Source organism: Chamaea fasciata, unplaced genomic scaffold, assembly GCF_029207755.1.
Source record: "Chamaea fasciata isolate MVZ Bird 193981 ecotype frontalis unplaced genomic scaffold, bChaFas1.0.hap1 SCAF_9, whole genome shotgun sequence".
NCBI classification, from domain to species: domain Eukaryota; kingdom Metazoa; phylum Chordata; class Aves; order Passeriformes; family Sylviidae; genus Chamaea; species Chamaea fasciata.
In genome coordinates this window covers 10,617,521-10,636,247 of record NW_027094094.1, presented here as the reverse complement: position 1 = coordinate 10,636,247, position 18,727 = coordinate 10,617,521, and the positions used below count along the sequence as shown (strand labels likewise).

The window sequence follows — 18,727 nt, the reverse complement described above, 5'->3', positions numbered from 1 at the left end:
TTAACATGTGACTGGAACCAAGATCAATCATCATTAGTTAGAGATTTAGTTCATTATGCAGCTCATGCTTTCCTGAACTCTGTCCCAGTATCCCAGGGATCTAGATAATCAGCCCAAACCAGTAGAGCTGGCATCTATAAATTGCAGAAAGGGACATGTATCTGGGTAAAAGACATTCAAAAGTATGACATGTTCCTGTATCTCGTGGGAAACATGTACAAATGGGCCTATATAGAACTTCACTTGCAAGCAGTAACATGAATTCTCCCTTTTGCTAAGCACTCCAAAACCAGACATTCTGAAGTAAAATCCTGGCACCCATTATTTGCAGGTTCTCTCCTATCAGGGCAACAGTGGCTAAATTCACAAAGGCATTAAGCCTTTAATGCTTACTCCTTTTTTTGGTGGAATATGGAGGGTGGAACATTTCTGAATCAAGTACCATACCTGCATTCATATTATAGCTTCTGGGATTTCAGATTTTGCAATCAGTACATGAATAAAACAAGAAAGCAGCAGCTTAGGGTTTTACCCATGAAAGATGAATTGCACTGAAACGTGAATCTGCATTAAAGTTGAGTCTTTCTATTTAGGAACTTTATGGAAGCCTTTGCACATCTCTGCCTGCTCATATAACAACTGGCCTATGATTTATGTCCATAGACTTCTCCTTTCCTCCAATAAACACACGCCCTCCTGTGTGCATGTGTGACCTTTGGTGTTTAGAACATTAACGTCAAATTTTCATCTGCTGACTGATCTTTCCCTTTATAAGGTCATCTCTCTCAGGAGCACATTTAAACTAACTGAGCTATTTCCTCAGAGGACTGAGGAGTAGGGTACTGTTCTGGTTGTTTCTGTTACTGAGTATTTCAGAGATGCTCCAGTATCCAGGTGAGGGGATCCACAGCAGGATGCTGAACACAGCCTGGCCAAGGACTGCAGCTTCCCTTTGTTACCTTGCCCCACCTCACCACCCAGTCTTAGCAGACATGAGTATTTCTGCTGCTCTCTGCCTAAACACCAAAAGTTACCCTTTGTGATGTCTGAGCTGACAAAGACATGCAAAGATAGTGAGGACTACCTCCGACCTGCTGAGTTAGGAAAAATGTATTAACAAAATAATGCTGCTTTTTTCCTATACCAGTGACAATGAATTCAAAATGGGATCCATCAAAAAGAGTATAGGAGCAAAGAAAATCTGAGACATAAAACTTGCTTTGAAATTGTACAAGAAAGGCAGCCAGTACCCCTGCCACAACAGAGGCAAACTTATGTCAACAGCCTATTGCAAATAGTAATCTCAGAATTGCCAGCCACTTCTTACTTCAAATCTCCAGGCAATTGTTTTGCATTCACAGCTTTATTTACAGGCAACACTCTCCACAGATGGAAGCGTGTGCTTCTGTCAACATCCATAAAAGAAACTGAAAGATTTAAAAGCTTAGGAAAACATCTTTCTTTTTTTTTTTTTTAATCAGATGTACAAATTCACAAGCAATCGAAGGAGCTACTATTAGATCTTACTCTCATTATTGTGTTCTAAACTGACAATAGCAAGTCCTTCTATATTCCCATTTACCTTCCTTTTCTTTTGCACCACTTTGCAATTACCCTTAGGTTTGGAGGGAGGGGGTGGTGGGGGGCAGAAGGAGGGGAATGTTATATATGCAACAGTAGATAGGCATCCATAAGTGTTTTAACACAAAGAAATGGTAATATATAATATACATTTGCAGAGCAGTGGGAAAAATGAATTATATCGAAGGAAACACTTACATGGGAAGTCTCTGTTGGGATCCAACCCAGGCACATCACCAACCTGCATTCGTCTTATTACTATTATATATATATATATATATATATGTGTGTGTGTGTGTGTGTGTGTGTGTGTGTGTGTATACAAGCAGGCACTGATTAGCAGCCTAGATAATTAGCTTTGTTTGTCTTATTAAATGGGTGTCTAAAGCAGCATGAGACTCCTAAACCATAAAAACACACCAGCCATTGGATGGCCCAGGAAGCCAGCCTAACCTGGAAGAGCTGCAAAAGACAGATGCACCTCAGCAGGGAGTAGGCACTAATGACAGAGTAGGAGCAACAAATTGAATCCCAGTTATCTGAAGGGGAAAGGATATGTAGCAACCAACATCTCCACATTTTGTGTGGAAGGCTGCTCCTCTGAAGATCTGCAGAAAGAAATAAGTTTTAGTCCATCTGTCCATGAGCAAGCAAATGCCTGGAGAAATTATTGTAAAGGACTAAACCCAGAACCTGTAGAGCTGAAAACACAAACTATGCCTTTTAAACAGCTACAGCTAATGGAATAACTATATGTAAATGAGTGAACAGTAAGCCCTATTTAATTGTGTCTTGTGTAGACATGTGTTGTAATGGTGTCTCAAATTGTTTGGGGGGAGAAGGGGGATGTGAGTGCTACACTGTGGATGTCACTGAAAGGCAGATGACATTAAAAGAGTAATATTCAGAAAATAAAAGTATTTAGACTCAATTCTGAACTTTATTCTTGGTGCCCTGTCCTGACACCTGTCCCACCCACCATATTAGTTGTAATTGCTATCATTATATCCCAAATTTTACCAGTAGCTGTTTTAAATCTGACTCCCTATTTTTTCAGTAAAGCAGAAGACAATGCAAGAAGATAAACATTTTCATGATTGCTAGCTCATTTCAGCATAAAAATGTACCAAAATTGTGGTATTGAAGCTCTGGCTTTCCCAGTAATAGATTAAAACAAAACTAGAAACATGTAGAATAATTTCTGTTTTGCAAACTATTTGCAAGAAAGCTGACATTTAAATAACTTCATTATTATTCACTGACAGGGCTTTTCCCTCTCCTCCCGTCAGGGTAAATGACATTTCTATTACAGTATTATAATAAACTCCTGCACATTTTAAATAAAGTCACTGAATTCCATTAGTCCACCTACTGTCATGAATATATCTCAATCCATTCCTACCAATATTTCACAATTATAATAGGCATTCTGAATCAACCAGCAACATGAACCCTATGGAAATTTTCTTCTTTCTCAAGAAGCACAGACTGACATTCAGAATACTGTCAGTTTGAATATATAGATTAAATAAATTCCCTAGCAGGTTGCTGTTTTCTCCTTTGTTACAAATTTAAGGTTGCCCATAGTTATTTTACACACAAGATGCTGGAGACTTGAAGAATCAAACAGTTGATCATTTGGTCAGGAGGGCTTTTTTTTTTTTTTTTTTTTTTTTTAAATCAAGATCTTTCCAGAACACTCCGTGAGGAAAAAAAGGAAACCATTACTTGCAGACTTTAAGCTGTCTCATGTCTCCTGCTTATTGGGTACATCTTTTTTCCCATGTTAACAGATTAATTTACTTGTTATAGCACACATCATTAGGAAGCAATCGCTTAAATTGGCACCATTTACTTCTTTTTTTTTTTTTTTCTTTTCCCACCAGTTACGCCTGGTTTTCACATTAACTTGACTGCTTCCCCCAGGTCCACCCTAAGAAGACATTTCATGTCTTTATCCCCCTCTTTCCTCCACAGTTTAATTTGCTGCTCTAACCGTGCTCCGGGTGGCAGCCAGCCCTGAGAGGCAGCACCAGAGGCAGCTGAAATGTGGTCTGTGAGGAACACAGCAGGGCAGCCTGTCCTGACCAGGAGCAGTGTGAGAGACGGGCTCTGGCCTTTTTCTCCTTCTGCACAAGAATTTACCCCTGGCACAAGGCAGGCATCTCTAAGTTAAGCAATGACTATTAGATCTTGTGTTCCAGCCTTGCACATAAACGAGTTTGCCACCTGGTTTGCCTCCAAAGGGAATGGCCAGGTGAGCACAAAATTTGCCAGTTGCTATCGTATTAATCTCTACAAGAGCAGATTTCTGGAAAGAAGCCCTTCAGACTGCAGAACGCAGAACTGCAGAGCCACGGGCTGCACCTATAAAAGGCTTCCAAATGAATGAGTTTTTGAATAAAGGAATAATTAAGACATTAAAAATGATCCTTCATGTCTGAATGCAAAAAAAAAAATAAAAAAATACCGGAGCTGGTAATTCTGGAGCAGATTTGTATTCCTGTATGGAATGTTTTAAGCCCGTTTGTAAACTCTGCTGTAGAGTTGTTGACTTCCACGTTCTTCCTTTCTGGGGAGACTTTGAGGTGTTATTCCTTCATCCCTTAAATTGAAACTCTTTACTTTGGTTTCATAGCCAGGTAGTAAAGTTTCCCATTGATTTTTGCCATACCACCATGTTTCACAAAAGCTAGTAATGTCAAAGTCTTCTTCAACAGCTAGCCATTTATGTTCACATGTTCCTTCTCTTAAACCCTTCACGAGGCATTGATAGATATCACTTCTGGTCTAACGACTCCTTTGGTTTAACTCCTTCGTGGGCAACCCTGGTACTTTTCCAGAAAGTAGTAATACCTGATCTCAGTTTCTCTGAGAAACATTTTTTCTTTTCTTTTTAATCTCATTGTTTTCATAGAAAGTTACTATTGCTTTGCAAATTGCCTTGCTTCACAGGGGCACTTCTCACCACAGTCTGTCTTTTTAATTCATTGTATAAATAATTCCCCAAGGCTTTTCACATTTCTAATGGGATCTGTTTGCTTAGCTCATTGAGACTGACACATTTTGAAAGGAGATTTACAATTCCACCTGGAAGAGCAATTTCAAGATGTAAACACAGTAAGTTCTGTGTCCTTGGACAGAATTTCCATGTAGAAAAAGAGTTTCGTAAGAGTTTGGTTCAGAAGGGCAGTGGTCAGACATCAGTGACAAGCCAATGCTGGTCAGCATTTCTTTAAATACCTCTTACAGCACTGCACATGTCACAATATTAAAACACTTCAAATTTATCCAACCAGGTTGAAATTAAATTTACAGACATTTCCAGAGTTAAGAAAAATAAGATATTTCAAAACTCAAGGGACCCACATGCCTCACTCTCTAAGTGAACGCATTTCTGATTACTTTTTTGCTCATGAGGCCCTCAGCAGGCTGGAAAATAGTAGTTCCCACTGTCTAGGTGGGGAAACAGAGGGAAAGACTAGATAACTAATCCTACATCTGAAGGAAGTCTGTGACAGAGCCAAATTCAAGGACCCTCAGGCTCCACCATTTTCCAATTCCATCCTGGCAGTTTTAAATTTTCTGAGGTTTTTTTTGAGTGTAAAGAAGGACTGGAAAAGTCTTGCTATCAATGGCAAAAGGATGAAATACAAAATTAAAAACAGTGTAAGTAGGCACCTTAAAACAGATCTAAACCTCCATTTTGAAAATATTATGCTTCCAGTCTGAGTTATGACTAATGGTTTTACTAGAAGTTAAGTAAATAATTTCTATGAATTTAATGAAATGCGTATTTTTTCCCCTCGTGGGAAGAATTTTCTCATCACAAAATAAAGTTTAACACCAGAAGAAGCCACCAAAAAGACTTGAAGAGGGAGTAAAAAAATTACGAAGAAACAATAGGAAACTATTAAATTGACATTTCTCTGCATAATCAGTTAAAGTAATTCAATTTTCTTCCTTTCATTTTCAATCAATTTTTATTTGGAGTAATCTAAATGAACAGAAACCTACACACTCAAATTTCTTGTAATTTTTGGCTTAATATAGTTCAGCTGATTATTGTTATAAATAATTTAAAGATGTGACAAGCAGGAAAAGTAGCTCATATTTTATCATCCAATCTCCAGTCCGCATATTGCATTGGATGATTTTTCAAAATATTACCCAGCTCAGAAAGAAAACAGGGCAGTGAGAGGGACATGAGATGTCATCTGTAGGTGATACAGATGAGCTGCTTGTTTCTCCTTCAAATAATGGTTCAAGAAAAATAAATTTGCCTAATTTGCCTTCCATGCTGTTTCAGTGGAGTGTTAGTAACTCAGGTTACCACCCCATAGAAGCAGAGAATTCCATGTTCCTCTGTGAGAATTCCTTGTTCCTCTGTCAAGGTTAACAAGAATTTGGTCAACTGCTTCAGAAGTCATGGGATGATGACCGTGGGAATATTCCAACAGGAGACAAGATATGTTGTATGGGATGAAAAGAAATTGTGCAATCAGGGTGAGGTTATTTCTTACTCTTATCTGTGTCAGATGAAAGGTAAAGGAAACGGTGAATTATGATGAACATGCAAGAGTTCTCAGTTGAACAAGACAGAAGAGCAAATCCACTCATACCACACTGCACAACTTTAGACAGCAGCAAGACTTATGACTGTTAAATGCAAGAAGAGGGAAAAGAATTCTCCTAATAATCAGAGTAGCACATAAATGAGAGCCATGATCCTGGTTTTTGCTGGATAATGGATAACAGAGTTCATTTCTCCATAGCAGCTGGTCCAGTGTTCTGTTTTGGATTCAGCATGAGAATGATGTGGGTAACATCCTCAGTGTTTTGGTTGCTGCTGCGTGGGGGCCTATGCTAAGCCAAGGACTGGTTCGTGTCAGTAAGAAAGTGCACCAGAAGCTGGGAGGAAGCACAGCTAGGACAGCTGACCCAAACTGGCCAAAGGGATATTTTATCCATCATGCCAGGTTTATATGAACTGGGGGAGTTACCTGGAAGAGAGGCCAATGGCAGTTTGGGAACAATTTGGTTTCTGTTAGCAGGTGGTGATTGATGGTATTGTGCATCACTTGTTTTCCGGGGAGTTTACTTCTCCCCCTCTCCTCATTCCCTTTAATTGTTGTATTTTACTTTGTTACAATAACTTTTCTTGTCTCAAGGGATGAGTTTTGGGGTTTTATTTCTGATTCTCCTCCATATCCTGCTGGGGTGGGGGTGAGTGAGAGAGCAGCTGAGTGGTGCCTCACTGCCAGCTGGGGTTAAACCACATCACCTGGCTGGCAGGACTGAAAGTTGACATAAAATCTCTGCAGTTGCCCAAGCTTGAGGCTCTAAGTCTTTTAAGTGCTTTTTTATCACCTGAAAACTTGGACAATGGTGCTGAATTAGCTTAAGCACTCTTGTCCTGAGATCAGAATGATCCACCTGAATTGATCTGCACTGCCCTTGCTGTGATGCAAATCTTGTCTCTCTGAACTGCTAAAGGTTGCCTGATATTTATTCTGCTAAAGCATAGCATTCTTTCAGAGATCAATCGCACCTGTACAAGCCATAGTGAACAGCCCTTAGAACAAACTAATCCATGTTGCTCACTCAGCTTCTTCTTGGAGACACCTGGCAAATTCACTGGAAAATAAAACCGTGGCACAGATAATCAATAGTACAGAATCAAAAATATAATGAGGTAAAGCTAAAGCACCAATGCAGATGTATCTGTTTCAGCTATAGTGACACGTGTATTCCAACGCATAATTCCTCTTCAGTACCTCCTATCTTACCCAACTAGCCATGGAACAGCATAATTCAGAACAAACTTTCATGTGAAAAAAATACAGAGACATTCTATGCTTGTAAGATTGAACAACTTTTTAAACATCAGTTTCTGATGCCAGTGCCTTTTTTAGCAGAAGTAACATTCCACTGTATTGTGGAGAAGGGCTTTTTATCCTTAGGCTTCAGAGACTTTGCTGCATAAAGGTTGGATACCCAAAGAAAAGAGCAACATCAAATATTTTAGCCTGAAAAAAGATCAAATTTGGATTAGATGGGAATGATGCACTTCTCCCGTCCTCCCTTTTATAGCTTCTTTAATTTTAGATGTCTGTCTCATCTTGTTAGATTGGTAAACCCCCTTTAACTGCACAGTGTAATGGTTTCTTATGTCAGCAGGCGAAGAACAGAGGATTCTGGCAGTTGATAACATCCATATTCAGATCCACACTCCTCTGCCTGCTCACCAAAGATCACATCCTGATCATAGTCTCATGTAAATCCAAACTTTTTACTGTGTAGATGCACCATCATAAACATGGAACTGGATAGCTTCAGTGATCGATTTGCCCTTGCTTGGAAGCAACTGACTCCAGGGAATCAGAAGGATCTTTGCTGTCAGAATGCAAGACATGAAGATTTTTATGTCAAGTGTACAATTACAAAGCTTTTGTGTGAAAAATAATGCCCTGAGATTTGACTGGACTCTGTTCTGGAAGTGTTTCCAAGGCACTGTTTTGCAGGGGTGGACTGTAAATTCACTATTTGCTATGGGCAACCCCATTTTGAGGGGTCAGCTACATTCTGGAACCCCTCTCTGCTCTGCTAAATGACCACCTGCAGGATTAGCTCTGGGAAAGGGGATACAATGTCAAGAGCAGAGAACTTTGAAAAAATAACTGTGGACTGATCACCTATTTTGCCTGGTTACCAGACTCCCAGCAAGGCTGGCATTTGCCATAGAGTAAGGGATAGGAACTGGGTATTCCCTCTCCATTTCATGAGCTGCAGAGAGGGTGACTTTCCAGAACTTTCTCCCTCAGCTTCTCCTTTCAGCTTCTCACTTCTGTGGCCTCAAAGACTCTTCTGCAGTCCCTCAATGACTGAGGCAGCAGAAGTCAAGAGCAGCTTAGGGAGGTTGGCAATCACAGCCCCTTTAGCTGCTCTAATCCAGTGCTGGGTGAAAGCCAGCAGTGAGAAACAAAGGAATAGCCATCAAAGCAAGACCTCCACTTGACCCTCTCAGTGAAAGGCTCAAGAGGCTGGCTCAAGTGGTGCTCTGGCTGAAACATCAGTGCCATCTCTCCTGCTCTTTTTATGAGTCATTTTGTGCCACAGCATCTGGATGCATGTGGGAAAGACCAGTAACTCCCTAAATTTGGGGGGCTAATTAATATATATACCAAAAATATAATACCAAATACATACCAAAAGCTGACAGGTTATTGAGACTTGCCCATCTGATGGTGTGTATGATCCAATCATCTCTGTCCCCAAGTCCATAGGAGTGGTTTTCAATACTTTTCCATTTGCCATCACAACATTATTTTCAGTGAGAGACCCCGAAGAAAGGAATGAAAGTTTACTGACAACAGGCTTTTTCCTTGTTACCCTAAGGGGATTTTGGGGGATCAGTGGAATGTAAGTGGAAGAGCACCAGTCTGGAAGATCTCCTTGCCCACCTGACTTTTTTGTCAAAACAAACAAGCAGGGTAGGATGCAAATTGCTGCCCTTCCCTCATCAGGGTGGTGAAGACTCTGCAACACTGCAACTCAGAATGCAGCCATTCCCACAGGCCCAGCCGCACTCAAGGCTTGTGGCCAGCAACGACACAAATCTCAGCTTAGCTGTGATGGATATTAAAATCATTCTTCCATATGTTTGAATCAAAAGCTGCCTTTTAAATTAGGATTGAAAATGACTTATGATTCTTCTTGCCATATGTTTACAGGGGCATACTGACATCAGCGCGCCCTTAATGCCAAATTCTTGCTCATAAAGTGGTTCCTTGAGTGTTGATTCTTCCCATTTTCACCCCAGTCTGGTGTTAATCACACAAATAGCTAGGACTGGAGCCCAGCAATCATCACGCTATTAACTTTCTAATTGATGGTAATGGCCAGAATAAATTTCAGGCACCCCAAGGGGTGGTTAATGGATTTTGTAGCTCGAGGGCAGAGCAACAGGAAGCTTTTCCATTAATCAGGGAGATGAGACAACCATACATGTCCTACACTTCCCACCCCATCATAACACTGCGGTCATTGCAGCTTGGCTGAAAAAACCCTCACAGCAGGCTGAGCTCAGTTAGAAAGTGCTCAGTTAGAAAGTTTAATACACTTCTTCAGCAGAGCTGCCTTAGCATCCACAGCCACCTTATACATCCAGAAAGCCACTTTAGCCCACCTCCAATTAAGAGTAAGGAGCAGTTTTACTGTGCCATAAATGCATTGCAGGTCTTCTGCAAGGTATGTACTAAAAGCCAGAGAAAAGATTTTCTGGCTAGCAGCATCCAAGCATTTGCAACACAATATGCAATCTTCATTCTATCCTGCCAGTGCAAATCAACAGCTAGAAAGCTTAAAAGATCCAGGCAGCCCAAGACATTATTGTCAAAATCACTGTCCGAGCCCCTAAGTTGTTATAATGGAGTAACTCCCAAGGACCAGTAGCATTTTAAAACCAGCTAAAAATGTGCTTCATGCATTAATTCATACTAAAGTTACTTGGAAGATGCAATTCTCATCCCTTAGGCAATGCTAATTTTTTTTTTTTTTGCCTTGTTTTAAAATATCATTATTCCCAAAATTTGGATGGAGTAAGAATACAGGAGGGAAAGAGATTAAATTTAAAAAATAGTAATTCAGATTGTTTCATTTCACTTGTACCAGTGTTATCATTATCCATTCAATTGAATATTTTATAACACAGCCTGGCTGTCACCCTACAGGGAAAAAAAAATCTCCAAAGAAACAAGGAGAAAAATCAAAATGAAGCACACTTTCGGTTTCAGATTATTCCCATGCTTTCTGTCAAGATTTCATTTTTAAAATATTGCAGAAGATTTATCTGAATAATGCTGCATTTCCCAGAAGAAAATTGTTCTACTGGAAAGGTTTCCAATTCATTCTCTGAGTCCAAGGAGTGAATGCACTAAGCTGTTAGCTCGACTCTTAGCACAGCACAGTACCTAAGAAAGAATCTGTGCTGCTGGACTACTCTACCCAGGAATCACTAATTAATGCTTTTAAGCAGACAAATACAATGAGTGTTACTGTTTATCTTTTTAAAGCAATTTGAGTGATGCAGCTCTACCATTTGTGTCAGCTGCAAACAACAGGCACCACCCAGAGCCAGGCAGCTTTATGTTTTTCCTCTTGGTTGGTAAGAAGCATATTTATCACTATGTATCTCAAGGATCAGTGGGGTTATAAAGTTTGCTATTTATAGCTACTCTTGGGGTATCGAGCAAGTGACAGTAATTTGTTCCTTTGACATCCAACCTTAGGTCAACTCCAGTAGCAGAAGATGGATTTTTACAGGAAATGAAATGAAAGTACACAGCAGAAGATTAATACTGCTTTCCAGGCCTGCAGAGAATGCATGCTCCCAATCACTCTGCAGGAAAAATGGTCAGGAGCTTGTGCTGTGTGTTAAGAACAGAGCAAGCTGTGGTCAAGGTGAGGTGTTCAAACAGTCTATTAGCAAACTGATACACTGGCATCCGAGCATAGAGGAATTGCAGGCTGACAGTCTAGAAATGAGCTCAGCTGTTCGGGTTCTTTGATTTTGAAAGTCATCTTTAAGTCAGCACCAGCTACAGATAAAATGGGATTTGCTTTTATGTTAGTGGCAAAAGATAAAAGTAAGTTAAAGGATAAAAGTAAGTTAAAGCTTGGCTGTAAATCCCATGTAAGAAACATCTTGCACAAGATCAGGTTACTATTTTGCCCTGCATTGCAACAACATCTTATTTTAAATAAATTTTTTGTTTGTGAGAATATAAGGATTGTAGATTGAAACATCTTTAAAAGAGTTCTTGACACCAAAATCCTTACTGATGGGCCATATTCATCCACTACTCCCAACCCACCTTCCTAAACAACCTTAAAAAAAAAGAAAAAAAATTGACCAGAAGACTTATTTTCCCCACAAGCCATCTGTTTTTAATTTATTTGGAATTAAAATGATAAGGAAGGTCTTTCCAAAGATGTGGGTGTATGAAGACATTAATTATACAATCTAGTCATTAAAATAATGCTACCAACAGGAACTCAGCCAAGTACCTGAAAATTCTTTTCACCTCCTTATAACAGACCTGTCATCCTCAGCCACCACCGACTCCCTTAATAAAGGTGTGTCTTCTAACATGCTCAAAAAAATTCAGCTTTGTCAACCAAATTTCACACTTGACCACAAAAGCTTTATAAACCCCCAATGTCCCAAAACAGCTGGGAAAAGCCATGCCAATTTCACCTGTGTGAAAGCCAAGCTGGTAGAAGAAGAGTTATTAATTACAAAAGGCTCGATCTGCACTTGGAATGACAAAGGTCACACAGATACATAAAGATCTCAAAAAGGACCTTCATAACTCCCTGGACATTTCTCTGGGAGATGGCTGCCAAGTCCTATCCTGCTGTGGGATAGAAAGTCACTGATAAGTGACTGTAAGTGGAAGGTCTTCAATTCAGTTTTGATTTATTAGTGCCCAATTAGAACAGACACTTTAAGTAACAGCTGCTATGGCAGCCAAACACTGGAGCTGTGACTCGAGGTGGTGGGGAAGGGAAGGAGGCAAGAACAGGTGCAAGATTTTAAATGTGCAGTTCCAGTGGGGAGCAGACATTCATGGATCACAGGTATGCCCCAGCCCCCCTTTCAGCACCATGTACACACACACACACACACACACACACACACACCTTCACCACCTGCCACGCTGCCAGAAATGTAATCATTTGTTGCTTAAAGGTCCTGTAGCAGGTGGAACAAGACCAGACAACTGTGACTGATCCTTCTATGTCTTCACGGGTCAAATTCCTGCCAAAAATGCACTGAATTTCCCTTTTCAATAGATGAGAATTGGAGGACTGTAAATACACACACAAAAAAAAAGTCTATGATTTTTTTTCACTGCTTCAGAATAAAGTTCTCTGTTCAGCTCATCTAATTTTTGGGTGAATAAGGCACCTTAACCTTCACATCATGCACAGGTTTTTCTGTCTCCATCCTCTTCCCCGTTTTAAAATTTATGGTTACCATTTAGGCTGATTTCAATTTCCATTAATAATATGTGCAACTGATGTACATTTAAGTGATTTTAATCATGTTGTAGTGACAGGTTTAGCTTAAAGCAGGGCTTCACTTAGAACTATCAAGTAAATTTCTCTTGAAAAGGTCAGTTTAACATTTAACAGGAGGGCCCATTCCAGACAAATTAGAATTTGCTCCACTTGCTTCAAGTGCAAACACTTTTCAGGCTGTCTTCAAGAGAGGCGTGTCAATCAAAAGAGAAAAGTGTCAGGCACTCAGGAGAGAAGATTCACTGATGCCTCCCCACACAGCCAGCCCAAGGACTGCTCAGACACGTGGGCAAAACTGAAATATTCCTGCCCACAGTTCAAGATCTGGGGTCAGACCATCCCACAGAAAGTAGGGAAAGCAGATCTGGGGAAGTTTGGCCAAGCCCCTGACAAGTCAGATTTCTTATTTCTAATTGCTGCAGTAACAGGAATGCAGCGAGAGCAGCTTCCTGTGTGAGAGAGGGGGTTACTGGGTGTGCATCCCACCAGGATTTGTTATTGTTCCTGTGCCTGCCAGAGACATTTGGGCTTTCCAGGAGAGCAGCACGATGAGCAGAGAGGCGATACCTGTAATGCTGTCTCACTGGCACTCTCAGCAGCAGCCCAATTCCACGCACCCCGCAGCTGGTGACAGCTGGCATCATCACAAATAAAACCCAAGAAATAAGCTTGTGCTTGTAGCATGTGAATCCTTGAACCAGAACCTCTAGAGAACACAGCGGCATCAGATCTTGTGGTACCTGCATGTTGTTGATGAGCCTGTCACTGTCAACAGTAAAGCAGAGCCTGTAACCTCCTGTTCCTGTGGCACACATACAAGAATGTAATATGTCCTAGTAGATCTTTTGCATTGAAAATAAATTTGCCCTAAGGATGTTCTCCATCAGAACATTTATTCAGTTTCTGAATAAAATCAAAATATCCTCCAGGGACCTGTCCAACCTTTCTAGTAGCTGGCTGAATGACATCATCCATTTAGTGACAGGTTTCCCAGTCTTTTTTGCTATCAGGTTTTACGAGTTTCAAAAATGCAAAATTCCTCCTAAAACAGAAATTCTGTTTGTCTAGACAGCCAAGTAAAGGAAGTTCATCGGGGTGTAAATTTCCCTTGACAATTCCCAAGTTCTCCAGCAGTCCTGGAGAAGCCTCAAAGAGTATTCTTGACATTTGTGCTGTCACACTTCCTGAACAATCTTCATTACTTCACAGGTTTGTGCTTCTGCCTAGAAAGAGTGGTTGGAGGAAAAAAAAATTTTAAAAAATTTAAACCTATTAAAAAAAAAAGCCACATACACACAAACACAGCATTTGAAAGTTCAGGGATAAAACTAAAATTTAATTCAGTCATCTGCAGGGTCACTTGGAAATGCTTCAGACATGTTTTCACTTTAGAAAATGCCAACCTGCCAAAGCAAAACTTTTCAGAAAAGCTTCCAAATGGAATTTCCTTGCAGAACATCAGAAGGAGCAGATTTTGTTTAGTTCTGAGATGTGAGGGGTCCAGGCTTTGTTGGAAAGAGAAGACAGCACTCAGCAGAACAGTCAGCTTAAGCACTGATGCATCTGTAGCTGTCTAAGCATTAAAACAACAGCTGGGGCCGTTACTGCAGCAACCACCAATACACTGAAATCAGTTTCAAGCAAATCCCCCTTTTACAGCAAGGCAAACACTGAGATGCAGTCCTTCTCAGATAATACAAAACTTCAATTTAGGAGCATCCTCCATTGGAAGAGAGCTCTCTCAGCCACTGTACTACTAAGTGTTGTGGGGTGGTGCTCTCCTTCACCCCTTGGAACTCTGCTTGTGTATAGGACACAGAAGGATGTTTAATAATGCAACCACACTCATGATTATGGAGAAGAGTAATAGATTCACCAGCGATTTGAGTAATCAAGCTGACAAAGTGATTGGGTTCAAAAAGGGAAGGACTCTCCCAGCAGCAGTTCATTAAAATAAAAATGAAATTCTGCACATTTCCAGTGTAACAAAATTTACTGCTTCAAAAGAGGGAAGAAAAAAAGGAATAACCTGGATAAACTCAACTATCAGCAAGAAAAATCAGGTATAGGGTGCAGCTAAGACTGGAATGACTCTTTTAGCTTCATTACAGACAATCAGCCAACAAAATCTGCAAAGAGGAGGCTCTGCAAGGAAAGCCCTTGTACCTAGAACCAGTTATGTTAGGTGACTGTAAGAAGTGGTTGAACGTGACAGGTATTCTCACAGCAATGGAGACAACTGTGGCTCTGAGGGAGGACCATGACAAACCTCAGAAAGTAAGCCAGAGCTTTTTATGAGAAATGTCTGCTTGCAAGAAAAAAGTAAAGCTACTTTAAAAATAGAAAGCTGACTCATCCACACACAGCACAGCAGTGGTCCCATGAAGTTTTCAACACTATGTGAGGCTGCTGAGAGTCAAGGAACTCAGCCTGGGTGGCAGTGTGAGAATATATTAAAATAAGTGTCTTTTTGTGGGAATGTTTTATTTATGAGAGTAGAACAGAACTGTTGAAGAGAATGAAATAAAACTCCTCTGATTTTATTTATCATCTTACTTCACGTTAAAACTTAATGGGAAAAAATCCTGAAGTTATTAACAGTTAAAAAACTACATGTTTTATTGGATTCCTGAGCTGCTAACAGTTTTTATAAAGGACATTTCAAAATGGGGTAAAAGATGAGACAGATGGGAGAAACTGCTCCTGAAGAGAATGGAGGAAACATGAAAAACATGGCTCAGGAAAAGCTGCCTCTTAAATGGCCCTTAAGGACCATTAAGGGACATTGACAGAATGAGGAAGAGGAAGGGCTTTAACCTGCAGGAGAAGAAGCAATTGTGTCTGCGGAAGAAATGTGTTACAATCTAAACTAGTTCAAACCACCCAGAAAATCCATCAGTAAGGCATCCAAGTGGGACCAACAACCCCAAACCCTGTAAGCAGGTAGCCAAAAAAAAAGGTACTGGTGTTCCAAGACTGACTTGACTGCTCGGTCACTGATGCAGGACAGTAGAAGAAGGAACCTGAGGGTGGGAGAGAAACTGCACACTCCAAAATTCCTTGGGGCAACACCAGACACTGAACCCCTTGCTACCAAAACCAGAAAATCACCCTGAACTCTTCTACCTTTGCATATGCCAGACACTTTTTATCCCAGTGGTGCACAGATGCCAAAATAAAAAAGCATATGTCACCAAATTTCTTCAGCCCTAGCATTGAAGAACACCAACTGTATTCAGGCCCAGACTCAGGAACATAACCAAATCCTGCAGAACAGATGTAACCACAAATGCTGGGAGTTCTTATTGGCCAGGAAGTGGAAATAAGGCTAATCCTGGCACTGTGAAACACTTACAGTCCCACTTTCACATTCCAGACACAGTTTGTTGGGAGATTTCTGTGGATTAGATCCCAGTTCTTTACTGAGTTTCTATTCCCAAGGAAGGAGATATTTAACTCCACTATTCCCAAATATGATGCTCAACTATCAAAGAAAAAAATGGACAGCCAAGGTAAAATGCCTGTTGTCACCTTTTTTGTCTGAGCATGAACTATTGAGCTCAAATGTATTTTCTGAGGCTTGTGCAAAGGTGAGGAGGTAAAGGAACCTTATTCTACAGGGAAACAGAGAGGGACAAGTGGACAACTCTAGTGATTGTACTGTCACCCTGAAACATGAGGCCTCTACTGCCTCCATTAATTAAGGCTGTTGAGCTAGATCAGAGGCTGATCAGTCTTCAAACCTTGGACTTGTGCATAATGATTATCTCCTAGCTCACCTTAATAAAACCTTGAACCAAACATCTCCTTTGGGTACTCAGAGAAGGAGAAACCAACTCAGCTAATTAGACAGAGTTGTCACAGCAGCTGATCAGCACACCTACATTCAGCCCTGCGATTGGTACCAGCTGGGGAATCATTTCAAAATTTACCAGGGAATTAAGAAAGCACACCTTTGGGACCTGCTGGAGGAGAAGTCTGGCTGACAGAGCAACAAAGATGCAGGAGATGAAGCAGCAGCTAAAAGTAAAGTTTGCTTTAGAAAATCAGGAGTGAAGACAGGCAAAAGACACAAGAAGTGATTTTTGTGGCAATTGATAGATCATCTGAGCTGCAGTGCTGGTGGGCAGTGGAGCAGTAGTCTACTTTAGGGGAAGCACTGGTAAGAAAGCATCATAAATTATTCCCAGCCAGTACACCTAGAGTGCACTGGAACACAAACAGTAAGTAAATCACGTCTACCCCTGCCTGGGGACTGAGTCTAGATCTCTGTTCTGTACCTCCAGACAAACCCAGTCCTAGTCCATTATTTCAATTAATGGAATAGTCTTTTTACACTGAATGAAGACATTATTACTTGTCTACTCTACAACTCTGACAGAAAGGCAACAGTAACAGTGGATCTTCCTCACTGTACCACTGGGCACTAGCTCAGCTGATAGTGCTGACAAGTCCTGTCCGATTTAGAGGCTGCTAGGTTCAGCCCCTTGAGTGCAGCCACCTCATCTTTGCAGGACTCTGTCAGTAGAAGAGTTATGCTGTCAGCCGTGTTCCTTCAAAGAATCTAGGCCTATTGGCAGTTTATCCCCCTTTTTTTTTTTTCCCTTTGGCATTTAGACATTACAGAGTGATATTTCAGATATAGCTGAGGTTCTGAACAGACTGCCCTGTGGGCTCTGTAAATCTGCATTACCTGTAGCAAGCTTGGGCCTTTCTGGCAAGACTACTGCCAAATCATGGTCTGTGCAGATGAGATTTGTCTGCCACAGGTCTCTGCCACAGCTGTACAGACTGTTAGAGGCACACACTGGGCACAGCTGGTGCCTAAAAAACAGGGCAACCACCTGCGCCCACTCCACAGAACCACAGAGCAGGAGAGGCCGTGGCACCCTGCTGCAGAGAAACAGGAGCTAAGCTTGGTCAGGAAAATCTAACAACTACTGTGGGATGCCTGAATTTTTTTTTTCTGCTTTGTTTCCCAGAGAGGGCACGGTGACCCCAATAACACATAACAACACATTATAGCCTTAGCTGGCCATTGATCAAACTTATCCACCCCCACCTATTTGATCCTCAGACAAATTCTTCCTTAAAATTTACCTCTGCCTTAATGTCTCTGATTTCGTGGTTGATAACCCTGTTCATACTCTTGAGGAAACTGAGTTTGATTCTTCATAGAGCCCTCTAAGTTCACTAATTTCTGTTATTATCTTTAGCACCTATTCACACTGCAGATCTCTCCTAGGAATAGGATGCCAACACCACAAGAATTAGGGCAGCAACCTCAGAGTCGTTACCTGATGTGCCAGCAACACTTCCTTCCCCACTGCACTGGGCTCACCCGTGGGCTCTATCCACCCAAATCACAGTGAATACAGGATACTCGGGATACTGGAACAGTCACAGTGCAAGGACTGTGTTCAAGGGTGGCACATTACTGGTTGGTGCCCAAAGAAATAGAAAGGAGCCATTTTAAAAATACTGATTCAAAAGCACTTTGTGTTCTTACAGATGGCAGGAAAAAGAAAAAACAAATCAGACAACAAAAAATCTGTCTTTTTGGATAGGTAATGAGCCTGACCCAAAGCTTACTGAAATCTGCACAAGCCTTTCCACAGACTTAATGATAGTTTACAGGAGAGTCTGTGTAATTACCCTATACACATAGAGGTTTAGTGATTGAGAAGACAAATGTTTATGACATCTGCTGTTAAGGAAAGTTCTGGATTGCCGTGTGACGTTCCAGAAAAAAATATAAATACATTATTTAGCTTTCAGAGCAAGACTTAAAGGTTCTTGAAACTAACAAAGAAAACGTCAGAAGCAGGAGGCCAGAGAAGTAACATTTTAGAAAGGAAAGGAAGGGACAAACCTGTGTGGGAGGACAGGATGACAATGCCCAGTGGGGTATTAAAGCATCTACATGATCACTGTCAAGTGTAGGCCAAATACACATGTAAATTAAGGCTCAGTGGCATGTGAGATGTTGCTGATTCACTCAGCATCCTCTACCCCTTCCTGGAAAAATTAGAGCTCATTAGGTGCAGCTGGAAGACATCAG

The 18,727-nt window shown here is 40.9% G+C and overlaps 1 protein-coding gene across 3 annotated transcripts in view; it reads right to left on the bottom strand.

Annotated features, from left to right (window-relative positions):
- The window catches only part of SORCS1 (sortilin related VPS10 domain containing receptor 1), a 261,592-nt gene that overhangs the window by 145,707 nt on the left and 97,158 nt on the right, over positions 1-18,727 (bottom strand). The window lies entirely within an intron of this gene.